Source organism: Corapipo altera, unplaced genomic scaffold, assembly GCF_003945725.1.
Source record: "Corapipo altera isolate COAL_440 unplaced genomic scaffold, ASM394572v1 22b, whole genome shotgun sequence".
Lineage (NCBI taxonomy): Eukaryota > Metazoa > Chordata > Aves > Passeriformes > Pipridae > Corapipo > Corapipo altera.
In genome coordinates, this window is record NW_020884876.1 from 19,238,383 (window position 1) to 19,260,861 (window position 22,479).

General features: G+C 40.0%; 1 protein-coding gene across 10 annotated transcripts in view; it reads right to left on the bottom strand.

Annotated features, from left to right (window-relative positions):
• The window catches only part of TRIM2 (tripartite motif containing 2), a 90,954-nt gene that overhangs the window by 66,896 nt on the left and 1,579 nt on the right, over nucleotides 1–22,479 (bottom strand). For 2 of the 10 annotated variants that reach the window (XM_027635743.1, XM_027635738.1), the window contains exon 1: nucleotides 5,736–5,872. The exons of the other annotated variants lie outside the window; for them this stretch is intronic. The gene's annotated coding sequence lies outside the window, so the exon portion shown is untranslated. Of the gene's footprint in view, nucleotides 1–5,735; nucleotides 5,873–22,479 lie in introns of those variants that run through there. 10 annotated transcript variants of the gene reach the window in all.

Below are 22,479 nucleotides of genomic sequence, written 5' to 3' on the forward strand. Positions count from 1 at the left end.
TCTTTTTGTTTGAAAACATCATTCATCCAAGAAACAGAAATGTTACCATGTGATTGGTAACACAAAGAAATGAGCACATGAAGAATCACAGTGAACAGTTCAAAAGCAGCTCTGGGCCTGAAGTTGGTTCACAAGATACTTGTTGAATACTGGACACTTTGTTGGCCAAGATAAATAGAAAGGGCTATGTTTCCTTAAAAAAAATAAAATATACCATGCTTATATATTTCTTGGCTTAGTCTTTCTCTGACCTTGCCTGGATCTATCCACTCTTACAGCAGACAAAGGACTAAGTGCCTGGTTTATCCTGGACGTGTCCTGCCTTCCTGCCTTCAAGTAGAAGAAAGAGGTAAAAGAAGGTATGTTGAGGCCTTTGCACTGAAGAACCCGAGACTCCTGGGGAGAACAAACAGCCCCTGTCTCTCAGACTGCAAACACTGGGCTGTAGTGAGGAAGACAGAGAGTACGAGGAGAATAAGGCAAGGAGTAAAGAGCTCTGGGAAAGTTTTTAAGGACTGTGAGGCAGGGAGGACAAGCATCTTAAATGGTATTGAACACAGAGGTTCGGGAGGATGGGATATGGGAGGCCTGGGAAAAAAGGTGGCACTAGGATGGGAGGAGAGGAGTTGTAGATGAAGAGCCTGTGAACATTGTGGTTGAGGCGGGGGGTACAGATGACAGATGTCCTCCCTATACAGGCATGAGCTGCAAACTTGGTCTAATAACGAGGGGCCTCAGGCTAGGAGACACTAAAAGCCAGAGTGAAAGTCTGAGAGGGTTGAGGCTGTGCAGGGCTTTGAGGTAGATGGGAAAAAAGATTTTCTCTACTGAAAATCTCCTGATCTACATACCTCCTCTGCATATAAAAGATGCTGCCCCATCTCTTTCTATCCATAGGATCATCTCTTCCCACTCCTATACCCTCTCTTTTGCCCTGGCTCGCATTTTTCCACCTGTGTATTGGAGTGTGACAGCATAACATTTTCCATAGCCATTATGACCCAAGAAAATGCTTTGATGCAGCTCTGGATCACAAAGCATGAGTATCAAGCATAGATTACAAAGTTAGAGAGATGAGGAGGTATCAGGAGAAAGTGATAGGAAAATGGAGAGAAGGAGGCAGATTTCTTTAGACACGTGGTCTCATGAAGGCATGCAAATGAAAACTGTAATATGCAGAAAGTTCAGCCACTGCAATTCTGGAGTTGATATTAACATCATCAAATACCTATCAGCTTGCTCCTACACATTCAAAAACTAATAGAAAAGAAGACCAAGGGTACCATTCTAAAGTTAAGCAACCCAATCAGAAGCAGAAATTAAACCGCACATATGAGAAAAGATTGTAATTCTCACAGTCCCATTTCAGCCCTTAAGTAACCAGCCTTTCTATTGCAATTAGTGAGAGTTTTGCCAGAATAAGACCAGAAGAATTCCATGCCAGAATATTACTATACCAAACATTAACATTTGACAGTTAAGGTACATTAGGGGGTTACAGCATACCTTAGGGAGCATTAGGTAAAGTGTCAACTGAAGATGCTGCATAAGAAGAAAGATGTCAAGAAAAAAGCAAGCCCCAGTATGATTTCATTTCAGGAAGGGAACTGCAGTGCAATTCTTGAATCCTAATGGATACTATGCTTCTCAGTTTCACATGCTGTGAACCAGCAGTGATAAGAGGAAAAGGCTGATGACAGCCATGATAATTTTTTTTAGATAGCAGCAACCAGGACAGAACACAGCAAGCTACCCTCTTAATTAGGGACATTTTATGCTATGAGCTTAAATTGCTGCTTTCTTAGACCTTTGGCAAAGGCAAAAAGGAAGGAAAATGAAATATTTAAAAGCTTCTACATGGATGAAGAAGCAGTGGCATCTATAATATTTCCTGCCTACTTGAGCACATACTGGGATACAATTTGCTTTCTGGGCCGGAGAGAGGTGAGCTAGAGAGGCATCAGGGTGGACCATCTGGAGGCTGCAACTAATATTATACAATATACAATATCCTGTATGTACCCTAAAAGAAGGTAGTTTGTAAGATTCTGCCTTTTACACACTATCAAAGCAAAGCAGCAATGCAGACAGCCTGTTCTGTAAGCCAGTGATTCCAGTAAGAAGAAAGTTTAGGGCTTGCCTATGGAGTCCAAGGGAACATCTTCCCAGCACAAGAGCAGAGCAGAGCCATAATACACTGCTGCTTGTTTCTCTCAGCATTGCTGGCTAGCAGGGAGGCCAGGTATATCTATCAGACAGGAGGGAGAGAAGTCAAAGAAACCAGTGGACACTGGTAGATACAGATGATTTAAGGCACTACAGACCTGAAGACCACTTAGCCACTGCAATTCACTGTCTGCCATGAGCAAGGAAGATAGGAAGTGATCCCTTTTCTCTCTGTCTTGGCCCAAGTTTTCCATTATATGTCAGGCCACCCTGCAGAATGGGCCCTGTGGCAAATCCTTGGTTGAGGAACTTCCTCTTTTCTCTTGGGGTGAATTTTACACCTATAACTTGCCTAGCACTCCTTTTCATTCCTAAGTGCAGTGCCTTCTCCAAGTAACACCATCAAAATTAAATGCACATATGAGAAGAACACTCTCTGTTCTTGATGTATGAGTGAGATGTGGGTACTACAGCCCTGCTGCTCTTTCTTTTTTAACAGAAAAGGCTGCATGCTTAGCATTTTTCATTTTTTTAGAACCAACCAGTGCGTTCCACTTTAGGGGCAACAATACCCCTTACCTAGAAAAGGATCTAATAACTAGGAAAAGGGACCTGGAAAAGAAAAACTCAAATCACAAATGAAAGATTTTAAAAGCTTTCATACGTATGGGTAAAAAATGAGGATATTAGCATGGAGGATAGTAGTCAGAGGGTTTAGATTTAAGAGAGAGGGCAACTTACCCAAGGAGGCTGAGGAGGGGTTGTTTGCAAATCTCAACCTTTATCCCTGTGGAGACCTGAGTTCTACTGATAGTGAATGATTTTATAAGGAATTCTATTCAAACCTGGCAGAAGGCTGCCATTGCTTCTTTCAATCCTGCTACCTGACAGTTCAGTTTCCTGGTCAGACTCAAAAAGCTGATGGGAGGGGAGCACGTGGTATTTCACTCACAGACTCTCCCTTATCATAACCTTAATTCATGTGTGTCAAGCACGTAGGACACAGCAGCAGAGCACCTGCTAAAAGTCCAAAACCCTGAGATGAAAATAACCCTTGAAGCCTTCTGCTTTCACTAAAAATTCAAATGCCCAGTGTGATGAACTACAGCTCTAGTAACTCAAAACTCTTATTAATCCAAAGTTGTTCTTTCCCAAGAAATCAATCCACTTTGAGGGCTGGCCTGACATTCTCAAGGGCAATGAAGGGGAAATCTGGTAGTCTTAGTTATCTGGTAACCATAAGTATATTTGGGAAATACTGCTCAGGGTTTCAGTCAACTCCAAATTAATACCTTCCATTGAGTGCTGAACAACTGAATAATAGTTATATTACAAATGTGCCTGCATTTTCCTCAACCACATGAAAATGTTGGCAAGTGATCCTGCAGTCAACATACAGTGCACCTATAGAGCCAGAGGAAGAGAATGAATCACAGTAAAAACACAGCCCTGGAAGCAGATTTTAGTTCTATTTCCAGCTTTCTTGCAGATTTCATTTCCCTCTTTTGTAGATTGAGGACAATATGCTTATCTCCTTCCCAGGCTATCTGAATGCTCTATTAATGAGTACAAATAAATAATTTTGTTTTCACAAACTGCCTACCATCTCAGAATCAAAAATTGCAATTATAGCTTATGCAGTTCAGAGCATTTTTTTTAAATGAAGGATGTTGATTCAGCACCTTGTTTTAGCAAGCCCTATGAATACATCTTCAAAATGAGCTCTCTAGGAGGAAAAAAATCAATTTTAATCTTCTGCCTGTTTACCCTGATGCAAATCAAACAGGCACAGTCTGCCCCTACAGAGCCAGCCATGTTGTGCTGAGCTCGTGATGCACAAGGGAGTTCTTTCTTTAGTCAAGAGAGAGACAATGTGGTAAGCATATTGATTACTCCTAACTATGTACTGAGAGAGCACAGCAAAAACTCCTAGGTGTGTATCTCATGGCTTTCACTTTTACTTAAGTACTGAGATCCTGCTTTCTTAATCTAGACAAAAAACAATTTCATTTCCATCTTTACTAATCAAGGGTTAGTATCTATCTGGTACTTAGAGTGAATGAAACACTGAAACACTCTGGCTTGTGTTCACAGCCTGGCACAGAAGCAGCTTATTGCTGTAATTAGCTTTAGTTCATACACTAGCACACATGCACTGTATTGCTGTAGAGGAGGCTCAGTCTCAGAGCTGAACAACCATCAGCATCAAGACCCACCTAGTTAAAATGTACCAAGTACAATAGCTGCCCATAATCTGACCAATTTTATTTGAAAGTTTTTGTCTGTCTCCCAGCCACTGCTTCCCACACTGGCCCTCTGCAATTCACAACTCATTGATGCAGTCCTTGAGATCCTATAGATGAGTAGGAGAGTTGAGCCAAAGGTCTCCAGACTGCATCAGGGCTGTCTGCAGAAGCTGTGCACAGCCCCAAAACACAAGCAGCACAGCAGAGATGAGGGCACAACCCCCAGGGCATCCCCCTATGTTACATCCATAGGGGGCAAGTTAAACAAGCTGAAAGGAATATAGTATCAGGCCTAGTTTCAGATTTGCCTTTTTTTTTTTTTTTTTTTTTTTTTTTTTTTTTTTTTTTTGTGGCATGACTCAAAGCTAATGAAGATCTGATTGAAACTTACTTTCCTGTATTTTAAAAAGAGGAATAATGAACACACTTATTTACAGTGACTGCTACTTTTTTCCCCCAGGTATCTTATAGTCTGAGCCTCACTTACCACATGAAACCTAGACACAGACTTGCCAAAACTTCAGGAGTAGACCACTTCTAAGATTCTGCATAGTGGTCAGCTCTAACAGGGCCATTAAGATTTTCTTTGCTGGTGCAAATGGTAAAAGAAAAAATATAAAAAGTCCATCAATATATGCTATACAGGACTGAACTGAAGAATAGTGTCCAAGCAGGTAATATTTTATTTCAAATTCTGAAAGTTAGAAAGGGTATATTAAAGATGCAAGAAGTCAAGCTCATTCCATCTTTTCAGTCTTTTGCTCTGTGGAGCTGTGAACATTTCCCAGTAGCACTCAACAAAGACTGAAATCTCTGAATGTAACTTTGCTTTTCCACTGCTAGGCGTATATCTTCGAATATGACAGCACATATCAGCATTTTGGGGAGCATTCATTTTGTAGTATCTAATTTCTAGCCATTTCACACTTTTCTAAACCACGCTACTCATGACCTTGCAAAAACTGCTGGAGTTTGAAATATGACTGGATGATCAAATACGGCAAATGTAGCTAAAAATAATAACTAGGTGCAGATTAAATAAATTAATATATATATGCACATATAAAAAAATAACCTAGTAAGTTGAAATGGGTTGTGTTACTATTAACTTCTTCTCTTTTGCCTCCCAGGAAGGTCTCATTTGAGATTGAAATCGTGTGGTCCTTGTAGTCATGACACTGCATACAAAGTAGCTGCTCTTTTACTTTAGACAGAGGAAAATACTTTAATAGCTGCCTCTCTGAATGACAGCGCCTACCTGCCTTGCTAAAACACGCCCTTAGTCTCATGAGAAAAGCCAGAAGAGGACAGAAAGCTACTTACTAGTGTTCCATAGAGTCCACGCAGGAGTATTAGAGGCTGAAATTCGCTGTGCCTCTGATCAGAAGATTTAGCTCCCTGCATTCAGACAGTTGGTCCCATTACGGCCATCGGGCGGCTGAGTTAAAGGGTGGCCTTGCACAAACATAAACAGCTTGTCAGCACAAGCCAAAGAGGCGGGTCTGCCCTGCCAGCCACAATGCGAGCCAATGATTAGCTTCTTCGCATTCTGGGTGTTCAAGATATTGCATTTCATTCTTAAGCAGGGGAACAAGGGGGGGACTGACTGGGAAGGGCCAGTGCTCCACGGTTTGCTGCTAGGCATTAAAAGGCTTAAGGTGGAAGGAAAAAAAAATCAATAGGTCACTTCAGGAAAAGCACATATTTGCTGTATATTCATACGAACACTTTTAGAGAGCCCACAGGCATCTCCAATGCATTGTTTCTTTTAGGTCAATCAAACATACGGACAAATGAAGAAAAAATTTGTAAATTAAGTTTAGCTCATATTCACTGTAAAGAAGTTTTACTTGCAAAGTCTCTGATTTTTCTTCTCTTCACTCTTTTTCTTACTCTCATCCTTCCTAACATGCTTTATTTGCTGACACTGGCATTTCTCACTTCTCTGTCACAAATGTCTTACCCTGACCTTCTTGACCTGACCCTCCAACCTTCATTGATCCTCCTATGCCTGCTTCTCTTCACCTCCATCTTAACTGCTTGTTCTTTTGGTCCTGATCGCCCCGAATGAGCAGAGTCACAACAGAGGCACCTTAGGGTAAGGTTCTGTGAGAGAACCAAGTTGATGTAGCAACTTACTGCTGTTAAAAGTTGAGTCTCTCCTCTCTTCAGCACTACACCGTGGCCCCCCATCGTTCAAGGAAAGGTAATGTAGCACAGAAGCAAATATTTCTCTATCAGTTTACTGATCTTAACACAGAGACAAAAGAGGTACTGCATGGAGTGAATACTCCCTGAAATACAAGCTCCTGCTAATCTTGCCTCAGCCATCTATGATCCCACCTGTCTCCCCAAGTTCCTCTCTCCTTTGTTTGAACTGAATTGTTCCTAGTTAATTGAATACTCTGCTTACAGCTGCTGATCCCATTTCATCCCAGCTCTGTCCTACTTTCTTACGCCTCTAGTTTGGCTGTGAGGCCTGTCTGCCACCAAAATCACTCTCATCAAGTGTTTTATAATAACTCCCTGCATAAATATCATGCTTTGTGCTTTAAGCCTCAGGGTCTTTGAGCTCTTTTTTGCTTTGGAAATAACTAAAATCCTCCTTAAAACCCATGCCATCGTTTTGGCTTTAACCATTTTTTCTCTGACCTTTCTGATCAATTCTTCTCTCAGCATCTACCCCTTCCTCCCTCACAATCCCAAAGGCACCCTACTCTTGTTATAGTCTGTCCAGCTTTTACTATTTGCTTGTGCAGGCTCCTGTACCACTTTATGTTAGTGATTTACAAGCATCCATATGTATTTTTCAGCTTTCTGATTAATTCTTCTCCAGTCCCATATTTCACCCTGTGTTTTAGGCATATTGTATTAAACGCCTTGACAGCTCCTAATTTTAAGATCCTTTTCTGGGGTCAAATTAAAGCAGTGCAATCACACTATTCATTTCTGTGTAGTCTTGGCAAAAGTAATTTCTCTCCCCCTCTGCTTTGGTAATGGAGTTGAACACCCCACAGAAGCAGATGCTGGAGTTAGCACCTCGTTCAGATGGGAAGGCATATCACAGCTCTCGGGCTTCTGCTGACAGGCTGCGTGAGAGTTCTGGCATATAGTGCTGCATCACAATGTATCAGGGTCACATTTGCAAGTTTTTCTTCACAGTGAGACATACTAGGCACGTTCCTCAATGATATCAGAGATTCCGGTGCAATTGCACAGCTCCATCAGCTGCCACCCAAGTACATAACCTACACTGCCTTTACTTTTACCCAGATTTCCTACTTAGTTAACTCTGCGCTACCCACACTAACAATATTATTTTACCAGAGCTTTTTTCTAATACTTTTAACATGCAAATCTCTGCTGAGATCACATGTGTGATCACAGTATTTGATTACTTTAATTATTTTGATTAGTGAGCCTGGATCTTATTCCCAATGCACCTGCATTGTTTTCCACAAAAAATTCAGCAATTGAGGTTATCTTTTGTTCCATACCACAGCCAAATTGCCTACACCCCTATGAAAGCCATGCTTTCTTGTCCTGAACTTCAAGGCCTTTTCAGAGTTTCTTCTTTCTTATGGATCCACTCCCACAGCTCTCTTCATCACAAGCCCTGTCTTTTCAGCTTTCTCTCTTCCTACAAAGCTCTCTTTTCTTACCTTGTCCTCTATGAAGAGAATGCCCCGCTTCATCAAACCAAGTTACCTATTCTTCTTTCTTTTCTACAATCCACTTGTCACAAAATATAGAAATAATGTATCAGTACGAGAGTGAGGAACAATAAATAGTCAACAAGTCACTCCAGAAGGAGGGATGTTTCATCTGTGTGTATAAATAATATGTGCTAGAAATATTCTACCATCAACCATATATCATATGTTATGCACCTTACACTGTTATATTTTAAGGAACAGCACAGGCATGAAAAGCCCTTGATGGATATGCATCAAGTGCCCAAACACTGTCCATGAGATTGTGAAAAGACTGCTATGAAAAGACTGTTTGTAGATGCACAAGAGAAAGCAAGCTAGCTATTGCATCTCTGATTCCCATGGCAATTTATTTAAGATGCTAATTCAGTGTAGCCACAAAGAAAGAAACAAAAGAGAGAGCAAGAATGAGCTGATTTAGTGGACTATGTTGAAAAGGCACACTTTAGACAAAGTCACCCTGGGTACAAGTCCTGCGACTCCACTAACAGAATTATGCCAAGGATGAAGCCGCCTCTTTGTCCTTAAGCCTTGTATGACGTAGGAAAATTGTTATCAGCACTGCCAATGATACCAACTCAGGCACCAGCTAAGTGTAATGGCCAAGCTGATTTAACAACTTACTTTTACCAAAAGGGTCATTCTGCGCCCTCTCTTCACCACCATTCCCAGCTGCACAGGCCTGCCCCTCTCTCATGCATGTTCCTGGAATGGTGTGAAAGCTCACAGACCAAATTTGTTTTGCTGGGTATGTTTTTCAGACAGGTTAATGATCTGACTCATCTCCCTGCCATGTTAAGCAGCCCAAGAGTCAGCGGAGGTAAATAGTAAGTACATGCAGCTGAAAAAGGAGAGGGAAAAAGGCGGAGACCAGAATCACCACCTTTTTCATAAGCAAAAAGCTGACTGTCATCCCTAGAAGCTACTATCTATTCTGGGGTGAAAATTAAAACTCTGACCCCCAAAACCATGGCATCCTTAAACACAAGGTCACAAAAGCTCCTGTAACCCCTTGCTTGATTTCAAGCAAGAACTAAAATGTTTTACTGAAATGTATTTTCTAAAGGAAGATGTGGTTTTATTTTATTAAAATGCAAGTTTCTGAAAACATAGTAATAATTTGTTTTCCTATGGAAAAATTTGGATAGGAAATATATTTTGACAGGCAAAAAAAATTGAAATATTTAAGTTTTCTGCATCTGAAAACAAAATATTTGGGTTCTCTTCAACATCTTCATTAATGACTTGTATGCAGGACTCAAAGGAATACTAAGTAAGGTTGTTGATGACACTAAACTGGGAGGAGCTGTTGACTCCCTTGAAGGCAAGGAGGCCCTGCAGAGAGACCTCAGCAAATTAGAGGACTGGGCAATCACCAACCATATGAACTTCAACAAGGGGAAGTGCCAGATTCTGTACCTGGAATGGGGCAACCCTGGCTGTACATCCAGATTGGGGAATGAGATGCTGGAAAGCAGTGCTGTGAAAATGGACCCAGGGGTCCTGGTCGATGGCCAGTTGAATATGAGGCAGCAGTGCCCTGGCAGCCAGGAGGGCCAACTGTGTCCTCAGGGGCATCAGGCAAAGCATCATCAGCCAGTTGGGGAAGGAGATTTCCCCCTCTGCTTTGCACTGGTGCGGCCTCACCTTGAATATTGTGTGAAGTTTGGGCACCTCAGTATGAGAAAGAGATGCTCTTAGAGAGCATCCAAAGGAGAGCAACGAAGATGGTGAAGGGCCTTGAGGGGAAGCCATATGAGGAGCGGCTGAGGGCACTTGGTCTGTTCAGCCTGGAGGAAACTGAAGGGAGACCTCATTGCAGGCTACAACTTCCTTCTGAGGGAAAGGGGAAGGGCAGGCACCGATCTCTTCACTCTCATGACCAATGACAGGACTCAAAGAAACAGGATGAAGCTGAGTCAGGGGAGATTTAGGTGAGATATCAGGAAAAAGGTTTTCACCCACAGAGTGGTTGGGCACTGAATAGGCTCCCCAGGGAAGTGGTCACAGCACTGTCACTCAGACCAAGTCTGTCTGAGTTCAAGACACATTTGGACAATGCTCTCAGACACATGGTGTGATTCTTGGGGTAGCCTGCATAGGGCCAAGATTTGGACTTGATGATCCTAATGGGTCTCTTCCAACTCAGCATATTCTATGATTCTATTATATGATTCAGCAGAACTTTGTCCACTCTCTAGATTGCAGGCTCCATGCCTAACATTTTGACTCTGTCCCCTTTCATATTACTATCCATGCAACTGGTTTCTACTTTTTATTGTTTGCTTGCTAAAACTGTTTTTTTTAACTTTTCCCATTTTGTGGCCTCAGCCCAGCCTCACTCTGCCCTTTCTTCTCAAAACACAAGTTCAGCTGGATGCTATTTTGCCTGTCCTTTAAGTCTCCTTTTGGGGGCCAACAAGGAACCTCAGGTCCCCCGAGGCTCAGCCTGACCAGTTCATATCTATTCCAATGCTGGGAGTAGACCTGTCCTGCTTCTCCAGCAGTAGCCACAGATGCTGCAGAATGGACCTGAGTGAGAAGATTTTTGTCATGTTTTACTGGCCTGCTGTCAATTATAAAGTGAGTCACAGATTATTCCCAGAAAGCACACAAGCTCAAGCAATGGAAGACTTGAGACAGTGACAAAAGAAGTGAAACTTTGTAGCTGAATTGTTTCATTTTCATATTAAAAAGGAAAACAAATGTCAGAAATGGCAATGGGAAGAGACCATGTGCAGATGCAGCACACTAACATAAGAGGCTGCAATCAATGGGAACTTGGGCTCAGTCCCAGCTCAGACCATGTGCATTTTGAACTTTGAGCTCTTGGACCACTTCCTAATTAGAGAGCCAGCAACACACTGTGGAACTATTTAACCCTTTGCTGGTGCCTCCTGAGGTCTAGCAAGTGCCAGAAAAGACTCTGGAGATGTATCTAACCTCTGGAGGCCACATATACTATAGGAAGTATCCCCGTGCCCAAATGGTTTAACTGAAACAACTCCTGTCAGCGCCTCTCTCTTCATGCCTCTCTACATAGAAAGGTCAGGTTTACAACTACGCCTTCCTGCACTGCTGAACAATTGCTGGAATCTCCCCCTAATGTGCCAGCTTCCTATCCAGAATCTGCCTCTCTTCAAGGCTTGTCATGGTTCCTTCACCCTCATCAGTAATGCTACACGAAGGATCAGATCAAACAGAGATATGCGCCAGAACTTAATAGTGTAAATAATGCCACACTGCACATGGAGATTTGTGTCTCTACTCCACAGGAGTGGAAAAGCAGCAGAGTATTATGAAATGGTAACTGTACCCAAAAATACAATTATAGCATTAGAAGCTGTGTGGAAAGAAAACAAGGGCTATACAGCTGATGTACATCAGCAGTTGTCATGTCTGACTATCACTGGTGTTCTAGTTAGAGCTGCACTAGTGATTTTATTTTTTATATCCCTCTGTAAAGTGGTAATATTATGTCTTACCTATTTCACAGGATAACTACATCAGCAGGGTTTTTTAAAAAATTTCCTACCACCTCTGAAGTCACTTATTCCAAACATAACACAAATGCACTAATAAAGGGATGCACCTCCAAAAATATATGCACTGTGGGCAAAGATTAACTTTGGGGTTGTAGAACATAGTAAACCTGGTTAGACAAGAAGTGAAGCAAATCAGCCTGTCTTGGGCACCATGCTGCCATAACTGGCTTCTATACCCAAGCTGGCTATAAGCTACTTGCTATACTACACTACAGGCATTTCTCTATTAAATTATGTGAATGAATCTAGAGACAACATTTAAATTCCACTGTTGTTTGGGGGCGATTCATGCACTTCTAGAGGGATTTTTCAAAGAGTCCTGAAACACCTTTGGCTCTGATTAGCTTCAGAGTCCACAAAAATATTTCAGAAGGACAAATGTTTTGGCTTTGGAGCAGACCTACATTCTGAGTGTCAGGTACTCTTGACAAAAAGCCAAAAAAGAGCTACAGATACTAGTAGCATACACATCCACCCTAATTTCAAAACACAAGATGACTTGTCTCCAAGGAATGCTTTTCTATATAACAGCATAAACATTTCCAGCAGTATCTCTGGAACTGACAAATTCCTTATTAGGTATGGCCTTTGCAATGTGAGCTTGTTTACAAAGAAAAAAGATCACCCCCCTAGTTCCTCGCAATTCTCTGTGAGCTGAGATGTTCCTGCTCACACAGAAGAACTCAAGGGAGGTATTCAAAAGAACTCTTTTGCAAAGACCTTGCTGTTACACAACAAAACAGATACAATTAACTAGAAGACTGCCTTCAAGATAGCCATGGTTCATGCTCCCATTAGAAACCCTATTCATCTTGAACTCAGCAGTAAATATCCCACTTGCTTCCTTGGCACAGAACCAAACTTCTGCATCAACAAGAGCAAAGGATGCTCACAGACCAAGAGGTATTTGCCCATCACAGGAAAAATGCCCAGATTAGCAATGCAGTGACCTTGGTTCAAAGAAAGCACTTTAATATGTGCCTTCCTGCCAAGCATATGAGAACTCCCGCTGATTTCGCTGTCACATCAATGAGGTCAGCCATGGATTTATCCAGGAACTGAAAGGAATTAACTCCCTTCACACATACACACCCCACTGAATAATGGCCAGAGTGGTCTGCGCCTAATGGTGCAGATGTGACTTGTCCCTCCCCTCTCCCAGTGCGGATCAGGAGTTTACCTCTCCTCGAATGAGACTACCCATGCATTTTATTCCTACTTGCTGAATTGGAGGGAGGGGGATATCAAGAAAAATGCTATACTCAACTTACTTTTCCATATCTTTTCTACCAAGCAAGCCTAGAGAAAATGTGCTAGTTACCTAGTATGCAGAAATACTTAAATAATTTAAATGCTTGAAACTGCAGAGACACAACAAAGGTCAGAATCATTCACTTGGATAAAGAAATGCTTTTAAAAGATAGTGGTGTGTACTGATAGAAGCCTGCAAGCAAACACAGCAGTCCAAGTTTTCAATATCCTCATATAACAGGCTAGTAAGGGGGAATTTTGATGAATTCCAGGTGTTCTCAAGTCAAGTTCCTAGTGATTACCTATCCCCTATAAAAACAGGGACACGCTAGTTCTCAAGCAAAGCTCTGTTATAAAGGTATTCTGAGCAGTAGGAGAGGGAAAGAAGACCTTAATTTTAGAAGATACTACACACTTTAGCAATACAGGAGAGCTCAAAATATAAAAGTCCTCCTGATCCAAGTAGCACATGGCTAAACCTGTCATGTAATCAGAACCAAACCACCCCCACATCTGGATTTAATTATGTCATGCCATTTTATAGCAGTCTAAGAAAAGTGAACTGGGGGTAAAAATAATCCCAGAGTAATTCTTGAGTCAATCACACGTATAAGAACCTGAGTGAAAATGGATAACAGACAACATCAGCAGACTGAGCATACAAAGGTTCTTATTAAAGGCAAGAACAATGAAGAAGTGTACAGACAAATGGCTCACTTCAGAATGAAAGCACCTCCCACAAATTTCTGTATGGTCTATAAAATTCAAGCAAACCTATGAAACATGCATACTTGAAAGAATGGAGTTCTGTTCAATATGCTCTCACTGACTTGAAAAGAAACAGAATTCATGGAATGCTAAAATGCTTCAGAAATACATATACATATTTGAAACAAATTCTCCATAAGAAGTATTTGTATGACTGTATGTATACACAGCAACTGTAAGTTACAGGGAGAAATCTACATAAGAATTTGTAATTAATTTTAATACTTGTAATTAATACACAAGTAGCATGAATTAAGAATTAAACATGACATTTAATTATTTATTCAATGTGAGTCTAAAATCAACTAAATTATATATTTTCATTTGAAAACAAAAAAGTCTAAATAGGTTTCTTGCAAGTGTTAACTGAAGGGAAGGAACTTTAAGTCTTTTGAAATATTACCTAGCCAGCAAACAAGCTTGGAGATGCTGTATATTCTATCTCAAGCAAATAAATAAATTTTTAAAAAACATATATGCAAAAGCAATACCAATGCTATCTAAATTAGTAAGGGTTTTCTGAAGGTATACAGCATGAAATAAAATTATAATCTCTATAACCTGGATCCAGCATCACTATGGCATTTTTACGTTAATATGAAATCAGTTCCATCTCAGTCAGCTTTTTGTTCTATTTAACAGACACTTATATTAAAAAACCCCTTTCTTCCAGCCTTCATTCTTCTTATTGCTTTAAAAGTAATGAATATTCTGCCTCATTCCTTGAGTGAGGACCCTCTGATGCTGTTAAAACAGCCACAGCTGCCCTACTGCATCACAGTGCTCTACCAGGGCCTTTGGGTTGACCCAGGCTACAATAAGTATTAAATTATAGCTCACACACTGTGATTCTGTTTGCATGCAAGGAAAAAAATCTGTGTGAGGTAATACTGCAGTGTTTGGATGAACAGCAGGCCTTGAAAATTTGTGTGCGTTCACTTGTGCTTTTCTGCATGCTCGTCAAGGTCAGCAATGTGGCACGTTTAAAGGATTGTTGTTTGCTCTTGGTTGCTTTCTGACTCAAGTTCAAGCTGAAAGAGACCGCACAGAAGGCGGCCGTGATAATTGCAATGTAGTTGCTAAAATTCAGCAATTGGTTGGATTAATGCAGTTACTTTAAAGCCATATTTCTTGGTCGTTTTAAGGACAGGTTAAAGACAGCAAAAAGCACAAGTCAGCCAGAAAGGAAGTTTATATTGTAGTCCATTCCACTGGCATCCCTAGATATGATGATGCCTAAAATACCTTGATACTCCAGAGGATTCAGGAGCATTAATGTCCACAATACAAAATAACAGGACACAGGCACTCGGGAGGAAAATATCCTGCAGACTGAAAAACCTATTTAACTTGGGAATGAGGGAAAAAATCAAGTTTTCGCAGTAGCATTTCAAAAAATGAAACTGAAGATGGTCCAGTCTTTTTGCCTTTCACTTCCTTCCTCATCCACAGTAATCTCAGACTCTACAGCAAGTTCCAATATCCCTTTTTCGAAGGGGAAGAAATCACAGAGGTATTTAATATGATCCTCAACAGAATAAATTACCATTCAGATTTTTTTTCTAAGAAATCTTGTTACAGCTATACATAGGAACCTCCTTGCCACACAGAGGTACTGAATGCCATGATAATTGCCCAAAGCAGCATTTTGTTGTTAACTGTGCATTTTTAGTGCATTTTGGTAGGATGATCTGTAAGCATAGTAATTTTATATTTCTCCATTAAGTGACCATGGTTCAGCATTTAATAGATTGACAGTATTTAGGGGCTAGGGTGAAATCTTTCATGCTAGATGTTTGTCTCATTAAAAACTTCAGCCAAAATCATTGAGTTTTTTCTGAGAGCAAGACTAAGAAAAATCAGATTGCTTTGCATGACAAAAATTCATGCCTTTATTTCAGAACCACTAAAATCCTCTGTTTTGCAGTAGAAGCATAAATATTAAACAATAGGGAGTGGCTTTATTCCAGAAAATGAATTTTTTAACATCTCATGAATATGTACACTAACCTCACTGTGTCCTGATGCATACTCACTTGGGAGACAAATTTTTTATGTGATATAGGCATGTTGCTTTCTCTCCTTTCCTAAATATAAACCTTGCAGCAGAGAACGATATTAAACAAGGCACATCACAACCAGTTCAATGAAAGAGGACAGTTTAAGTTCACAAGGCACTGAAGAAAACTCCCTGGTATGAGAAGTATTCCCATGGGCAGTTCTCTCAGAAGAAATATTGTCTTACAAAAATTCCCCAATATGGAATATTGCTCTTTTTATTGCATACTGTACTAACACTATTTCCTCACTGTCAGGGCTGTTCCTTCCCTAATTACAACTATATTAGCCAGCTCAAGACCTCATGGTGGTCAAGGAGTGCACTTTGCAGGGGAGCAATAGTGGAAGGTCTTGGTCCAGACAGAACCAGTGGAATATGTTCAGTGAATGAAGCCAAGTGAATGGGAAAAAGAGACTCCTCTGTCACTGTATTTTTCCAAGTTGGCTCTCCGTGGGATCATACTTTTGCTATAGCAAATAAAATGGCCAACAATTGTTAGTAGCAACAATTAAGCCATACATTGTGCCTTTTGGAAAATGATGGATGGAGTTTCTTGTACCATCCTCAGCCCAGCTGCACTCTTTGTCAATTCCTCCTTCATGAAAGTTGTGCTATTTGAGCTTCTGTTCTGAATCAGTAAATAAACAAACTACTATGGACTTCTTTGTACACATACCCATTGACAAATAGTCCTGTGAAGAGACAGCAATCCACTGACCTAGAGAATTGCACTGCCAGTGTGATAGGCAGCCCTACACTTTTAGTCCCCTCCTTGATTAAAGCAATCAGCTGAAGAGCTCTCTTACACTCTTTACAAACACTTTTATTTAAATAGTTCATCTGTGGAAGCACAGATGATGACATACTGATGTTCAGCCACTTCTTGCTCTGACAACACTAACTCTCCTCAGTGACAAAGAGAGGGGAAATATATTTACAGGAAAAAGCTTTCCACATGATAGGGCCAGAGTAGTGTGGGTTTGCTGCTCCTGCAGGATCTAAGCCATTTTTTCCCAAATCAGGGTTGCATAACATCAGCTCTGATTTCTCCAAGGGCTAGCTGGCTGAGCATCAAGGAGCATCAAAGAACTTTCTTCTTTCTGCTCTCCATAGCACTTGCAATCAGGTGAAGTCCTCTCTCTGTCTATTTGCTCTCACCCCTTCAAGAATAAAGCAAACCAAACCTTTCAGAAAACATTTTAAGGACAGAATAATTTTTTAAAAGCATTACCCAAAAGGATAAACTCACACTTCCCAAGAAACAGAAGTGTTTTGCATGGTGGTCCTCCCTTACCTACATTCTGTGATACTGACCAAGAAATGAACATTTATGGAAAAAAAGGAATTAGCTGCAATTATTATTTTAGTGCATCAACAACCAAGGCCGGAACCAAAGCAAACCATCACGTCTCCTAATAGTTACAGTGAAAATAATGACCTATTTTCTCATCAATAATTATTGATTTCTAGAAGACCTTTGATGTCATAGCATGGTGTTCATTATAAGCACTATACAATGGTATCTGTGCTACAAGCACCGCTCTGTTAACTCTCAACATGTTCTCAAAAACAAAAGAAAAGCTGAATAAATTCTCTGTTTCTCATTTTGAAGAACAGAATCTTAATTTTATAGAGAAAAAGAGTACTTTGGCTATTCCACTTGGTAGAAACAGTGGTGGTTGGAAGCCCATTTGGAGTAAAAATCTGCCATGAGAATAAGCAGTATGAGTTATATTCACTTGTAGGATGGCTATGTCTTGGCCAAAGGTTAATAAGTATATTGTCCTGGGAACTCCAAACATGCTAACATAATTTGGCTGTTAGTTATCTAATTCTTTAATCCATTTTCAGCCTCACTGCTTTACTTTTACATAGCAATTACCTAATGTCTCAGCATTATCTAAGGACTAATTTAAAACCTGAGGGTCACACATACTCTAACACAGCTAGAGCAACCTACAGATCAGGTATGTCAGAGGGCAACACTCAGAATGTCAAGGGAGTTGATGTCAACCTCCTCTTTCAAAAACCTAGCCCTGACAAGACTAGTAGTTCCAGCAGGAACTACTTTTCTGCTAAGACAGAGCCAAAGACACCAATTTTAGTGAACCTATTTCCACAGAAGAGTGGAAACTGGTTCGTTACAAGGCATTCAAACAGAAGTAGCTCAATATTAGTCTGCAAATACTCTCATTATTTAAAAAAGCCCCTTGTGTCAGTGAATTCCCACTGAACTGAAGGAGGGGGGAACAGAAGAGAAAAGGTGTTTAACTTTTTTCAGTTACTCCTCTAGACAGGTAAAGGAGACTTAAAAGTATTGAAGCCTTTTAATTAAGACTACCTATCTTTCTAAAAGACAAACAAGCTGCAGTGATTTGGTTATTTCTAATCTACTGTCTTTAAAATTAGGTCATTACTTTTAAGAATGCTTTGAAATAAATGAATGATAGGACAGGATTTCAGAATGTTCTTAACACTAATCCATACCACCATGGGGATAAATTGCTTTGCTTTTAACCTTCTAGCTAATCCATTTGGGAATCACGTTATTGTCTCATAAAAAAAGAGGCACCCATCTTAATATTCCTGAACTAATGAGTTCTGCAAAATCCTTTCAAAGTACTAGCTAACCAGATTGATAAACCACTGCTTTATCCATCCAGATCAAGCTGGATTTATGATTAATTGCATGCTTGCAAATAATCTTTCAGACTTCTACTAATTGTTCCCTGTATGAAAAAAAAGACAGACATTTTATGAGTACAACAGCCCTTCATGTTTGTTTGCTTCCATTCATATAGATCCTTTCAACTGTTTTCTGGAAGGGTCAAGCAACGCTGTCAGAATATATATTTAAATTTAGTGTTTAATATGTCACTAAAGTGATACAAGTTGCAGTGTCAATGTAAAAAGACATATTATTGCAAAGTATAGTTTCAAACTGAAATTAAAAAATCCTTGGAACTTCAAGGTACTGCATATTTTCAACTACAACTTGACTCTTTACAGTTTTTTATTCCTCCATATACAACTAGGTTTATCACTTCAAAATAAAAATGGCAATTAGAAATCCTAGTGGTTTATGCAATATACATTTCCAGAAAGAATAATTACAAGTTTGTCTCAGTTATATAGGTTACCTTGCTCAGTTAAGTTATAGCTTGTATTCACATGCTACAGCCTTGCCTCATGAGAAATGATCTGAAGAGTGTACAAACTGAAAAAATTAAATACCTTCAGCATGGAATAGTGCATTATAATGTGGCTTTGTAAACTAGAGAGTTGTCTTGATTTATTTCAGATGGCAGATTCAGTCCTAGTTTACGGGTATAAAAACTACTGTGTACCTTACACCATATTATTCAAACAAAAGGTAGCAGAAAAGGTGATTTTAACAGATGTGGGACTGCTCCTGAAATCTACTTGTAAGCTGGATAAAGAGCACAGTGATGGGAAAAATCAGTCTTGCAGAAAATACAGATGAAGGCTCTCATCCCATGTTGTGATCCCCACTGTGCACCTGCCTGAATCACAGCACATGGTCCATGATGAGTCACTGTCTGATGGCCATGTGTCATGCTGCTGCTACTTCATGCCAATAATGAACATTGACATTTAGAATCTGTAAATAACTAAAGGTAAACATGCTTCATTAAACTTAATAATGAATATTATTACCTTAGTAATTAAGTTTATCATGAACCTTAATAACTTAGTAATTGACAATAATGTCTTAATGATTTTAAGGGGAATCTTCTTTGGTGGCCCACAACTATTTTGTAATTATAGTCATGTTTTGGTCAGTTGAGTTACTTTCAATTAATATACTTCATTAACTTAATAGCTAAACACTAATAGCCTAAGGGAGACACTCCAAGTGAATCACTAAGACAGCTCTGAAATAAGGTCACAGCAAGTGTATGTCATTTTCTAATTTTAATTACATGCGTTTTCAAGGCCATGTCTAAGAAAACTCTGTTATCCTGACAACCAATTCAGATGTAACATACTACTGACATCTGTGTTCTGAATTCAGATGAAGAGCCAAACAAGAATGGTGCTAAGTGTGTGCTAAGGAGGTTTTTGTAGTACAGCTTGTATGCAGTCTGGGGACAAGTCAGAATTTCATATCAGGTGTAATGACTGATATTTAGTGAAATGATCTGACACTGCACAACTTCTTAGGAAATAATCAAGTCCTGAATAATTTGATTTAAAAGAAATTACTGCTCATGCAGTTATTTTTCTCAGATTTTTTCTTCATGCAGAGCCCACAGAAAACAGCAGCCATTATCAGGGATGATTAAATAGATTGAGCCTACATGTGATTTGATGTTTGAAGATCAAAATCCAAAACTCAGCCTAGGTATCTGTGCTGTGGTAAGTTACATTAATTGGTACTCTAGTTACCTTTATATTCCTCAACTAGATGAGCATAATGGTTTTCTTCCACACAGATTTTTTCATCTTAAGAAGTCTCAAATCACAGAAGTGTTTGTGTCAAAGCAGATAGAAATTTGAAGGTGGAGGAAGGGAAGGAAGGATAAATTTCTCTAAGATGTTTATGAGAATTTGTCCTTACCTATCTCATTTGTCTCAAAATTCTTTGTAGGGAATTAGGAGAAAGGAGGAGCGATCGTAGAACACTAACTAGAAAGAAAAGACCAACATGGAGACTTAGTCTTTCCTATGACTACAGTAGAGAGAAGGTGGCCATGGAATACAGGATTCCCAGTTTTAAAGGACAGATGGGAAGGACACTTCCTCTATGAGTAGCAGTGAAGAACACTAAAACACAGTTGCTTGCTTGTAGTAAGAAAACAAACTTGGAATGACACAGAACTATCTTCAAAGGGAAGGAAAAAGGGAAAGAAATACTGGAAAGGACTATATTCCTTTTCAGAATGTTGGTAAGTTACAATGGATTTGGCACTACTAAATCTGAACATTGAATACTTTGCAGGGGTTACCTGTGTTGGCAGCTCACCCTGTGCTTTGCATGGAGAATACTGAGAATTCTCTTGAACAGTGGGCAGCTGCAAAAGACTGGTCCAGTGCAGTCACTGGTGTACCGCTTCTTATTGTCTAAGAGAGGTCAATCACAAGGTGAACAGGTTTGTTCCCTCATCAACTGCCTGGCTTTTCTATAGGCTAAGGTAAAGGATCAAGCAGTTTCACACCTCCCAAAAATATTTATGCGGCAGGGGGGAAACCAGCAAGGCAGCCTATCACAGTGTCACTGATCTGTTACCAGGGGGTAAAGGTATCTGAGCCAGCATGGGAATGCTCACACCTCAGTGTCTTCAAAGAAAGTTACAAAGCATCCATGCACGTAATAGCAAATGAGGTTTCAGCTCAGGGCTGCAGCACCAAGAACTGCAGGGGATTGTTTAGTATTCAGTGAGCATATGCCTAAAAATTCAGTGCACATGCTATCAGAATTTCAGCATCCTGCTGCACATTGATGAACTTTGCTTAGGCTTCATCAGGAGCCATTTACATTCTGGATAAGAGATCTGGGAGGAAAACTGGTATACAATGCAAAGGGCAAAATTAAAGGCCAAAATCTGCCTTTCTGGATATCTGTCAGGAAGCTGTCTGAGCAGATTTTAAATAAAACACCTCTGAAATTTTCCATCCATGTCCCAAATCTTCCCAGAAGAACTTCTGAAATTATTCAGGACACATATGAATAATTTCTCTATATTTTAGAGACTTAGGCAGGGGCTTTCAATGTTTAATCCAAGCAAGCAGTGGATTAACTGTCTTCAGCTGAAAGACTGCCAGCTGACTACTCTTCCCCACACACATGGCATTTGATGTCTGCCATTTTAATATTTTGACATTTTTGTGAGAGACATTGTCCTGAAAGGTCACCACTTGTCTCAGCAGTTGGCTGACTGCCACTCAAGCTTGGGAAGCTTAGCTCCACAGCTGTCATCAAAAATGACCATTTTCAGTGCTAAGTTTCAGAGAAGCTATGAATTTCTGACTGTCTATAAGGGAAAAAGGAGACAAGAGGAAGGAAAGAGAAGTTTCAAAATTACCTTTTACTTTCCAAAATGAAGATAGGCACTTATACATATATGTAAGATGAGGCTGAAGTATTCCAAGAGAAGCTTATAAACAACAGATTGATCAAACATACCTGTGTTACAGCAGCATTGTCAAGGGGTTATACCATTAATATGTTTGGCCCTCTCTTGCAGCAAACAACATAACACACAGACTCTCTCCCTAGTCACTTAATGGCAGTCACCTGTTAACTGTGAAAATGACATTTTCACATGGCTCACCAGAAGTTTACAGTACTGCAGTGGTCCCCAAGAAATAACAAAACCTATAAATAAAGCAAGAAACATGACGCAGCAACAGAAGCAAACTGACTGTAACCTGCACTTCTTGTGCAATTATCTGATATTTATACTTGCTACTGACCACAAGCTGTTTACAATAAGCAGAATTCATTCACAGCACAGTAAGAATTCACTAGCCATAAACTTGAAAGAACAATTACACTACAGAATCTTTGAATTAGAAAGGAGAATAAAAACCAAGATGTTGTTTCTTCAGTGCTACGAGACCAAAAAACACTGAAAAATACCAATTCTCTTCCTTAAAGTATCACTGCAACACCAAGAAACCTTCAACTCCACTGCTTCCCAACCACCTTACTATCCTGTCGTCATGCCACACAGCAGATAAAGATCATCTTCATGTATAGACAGAGT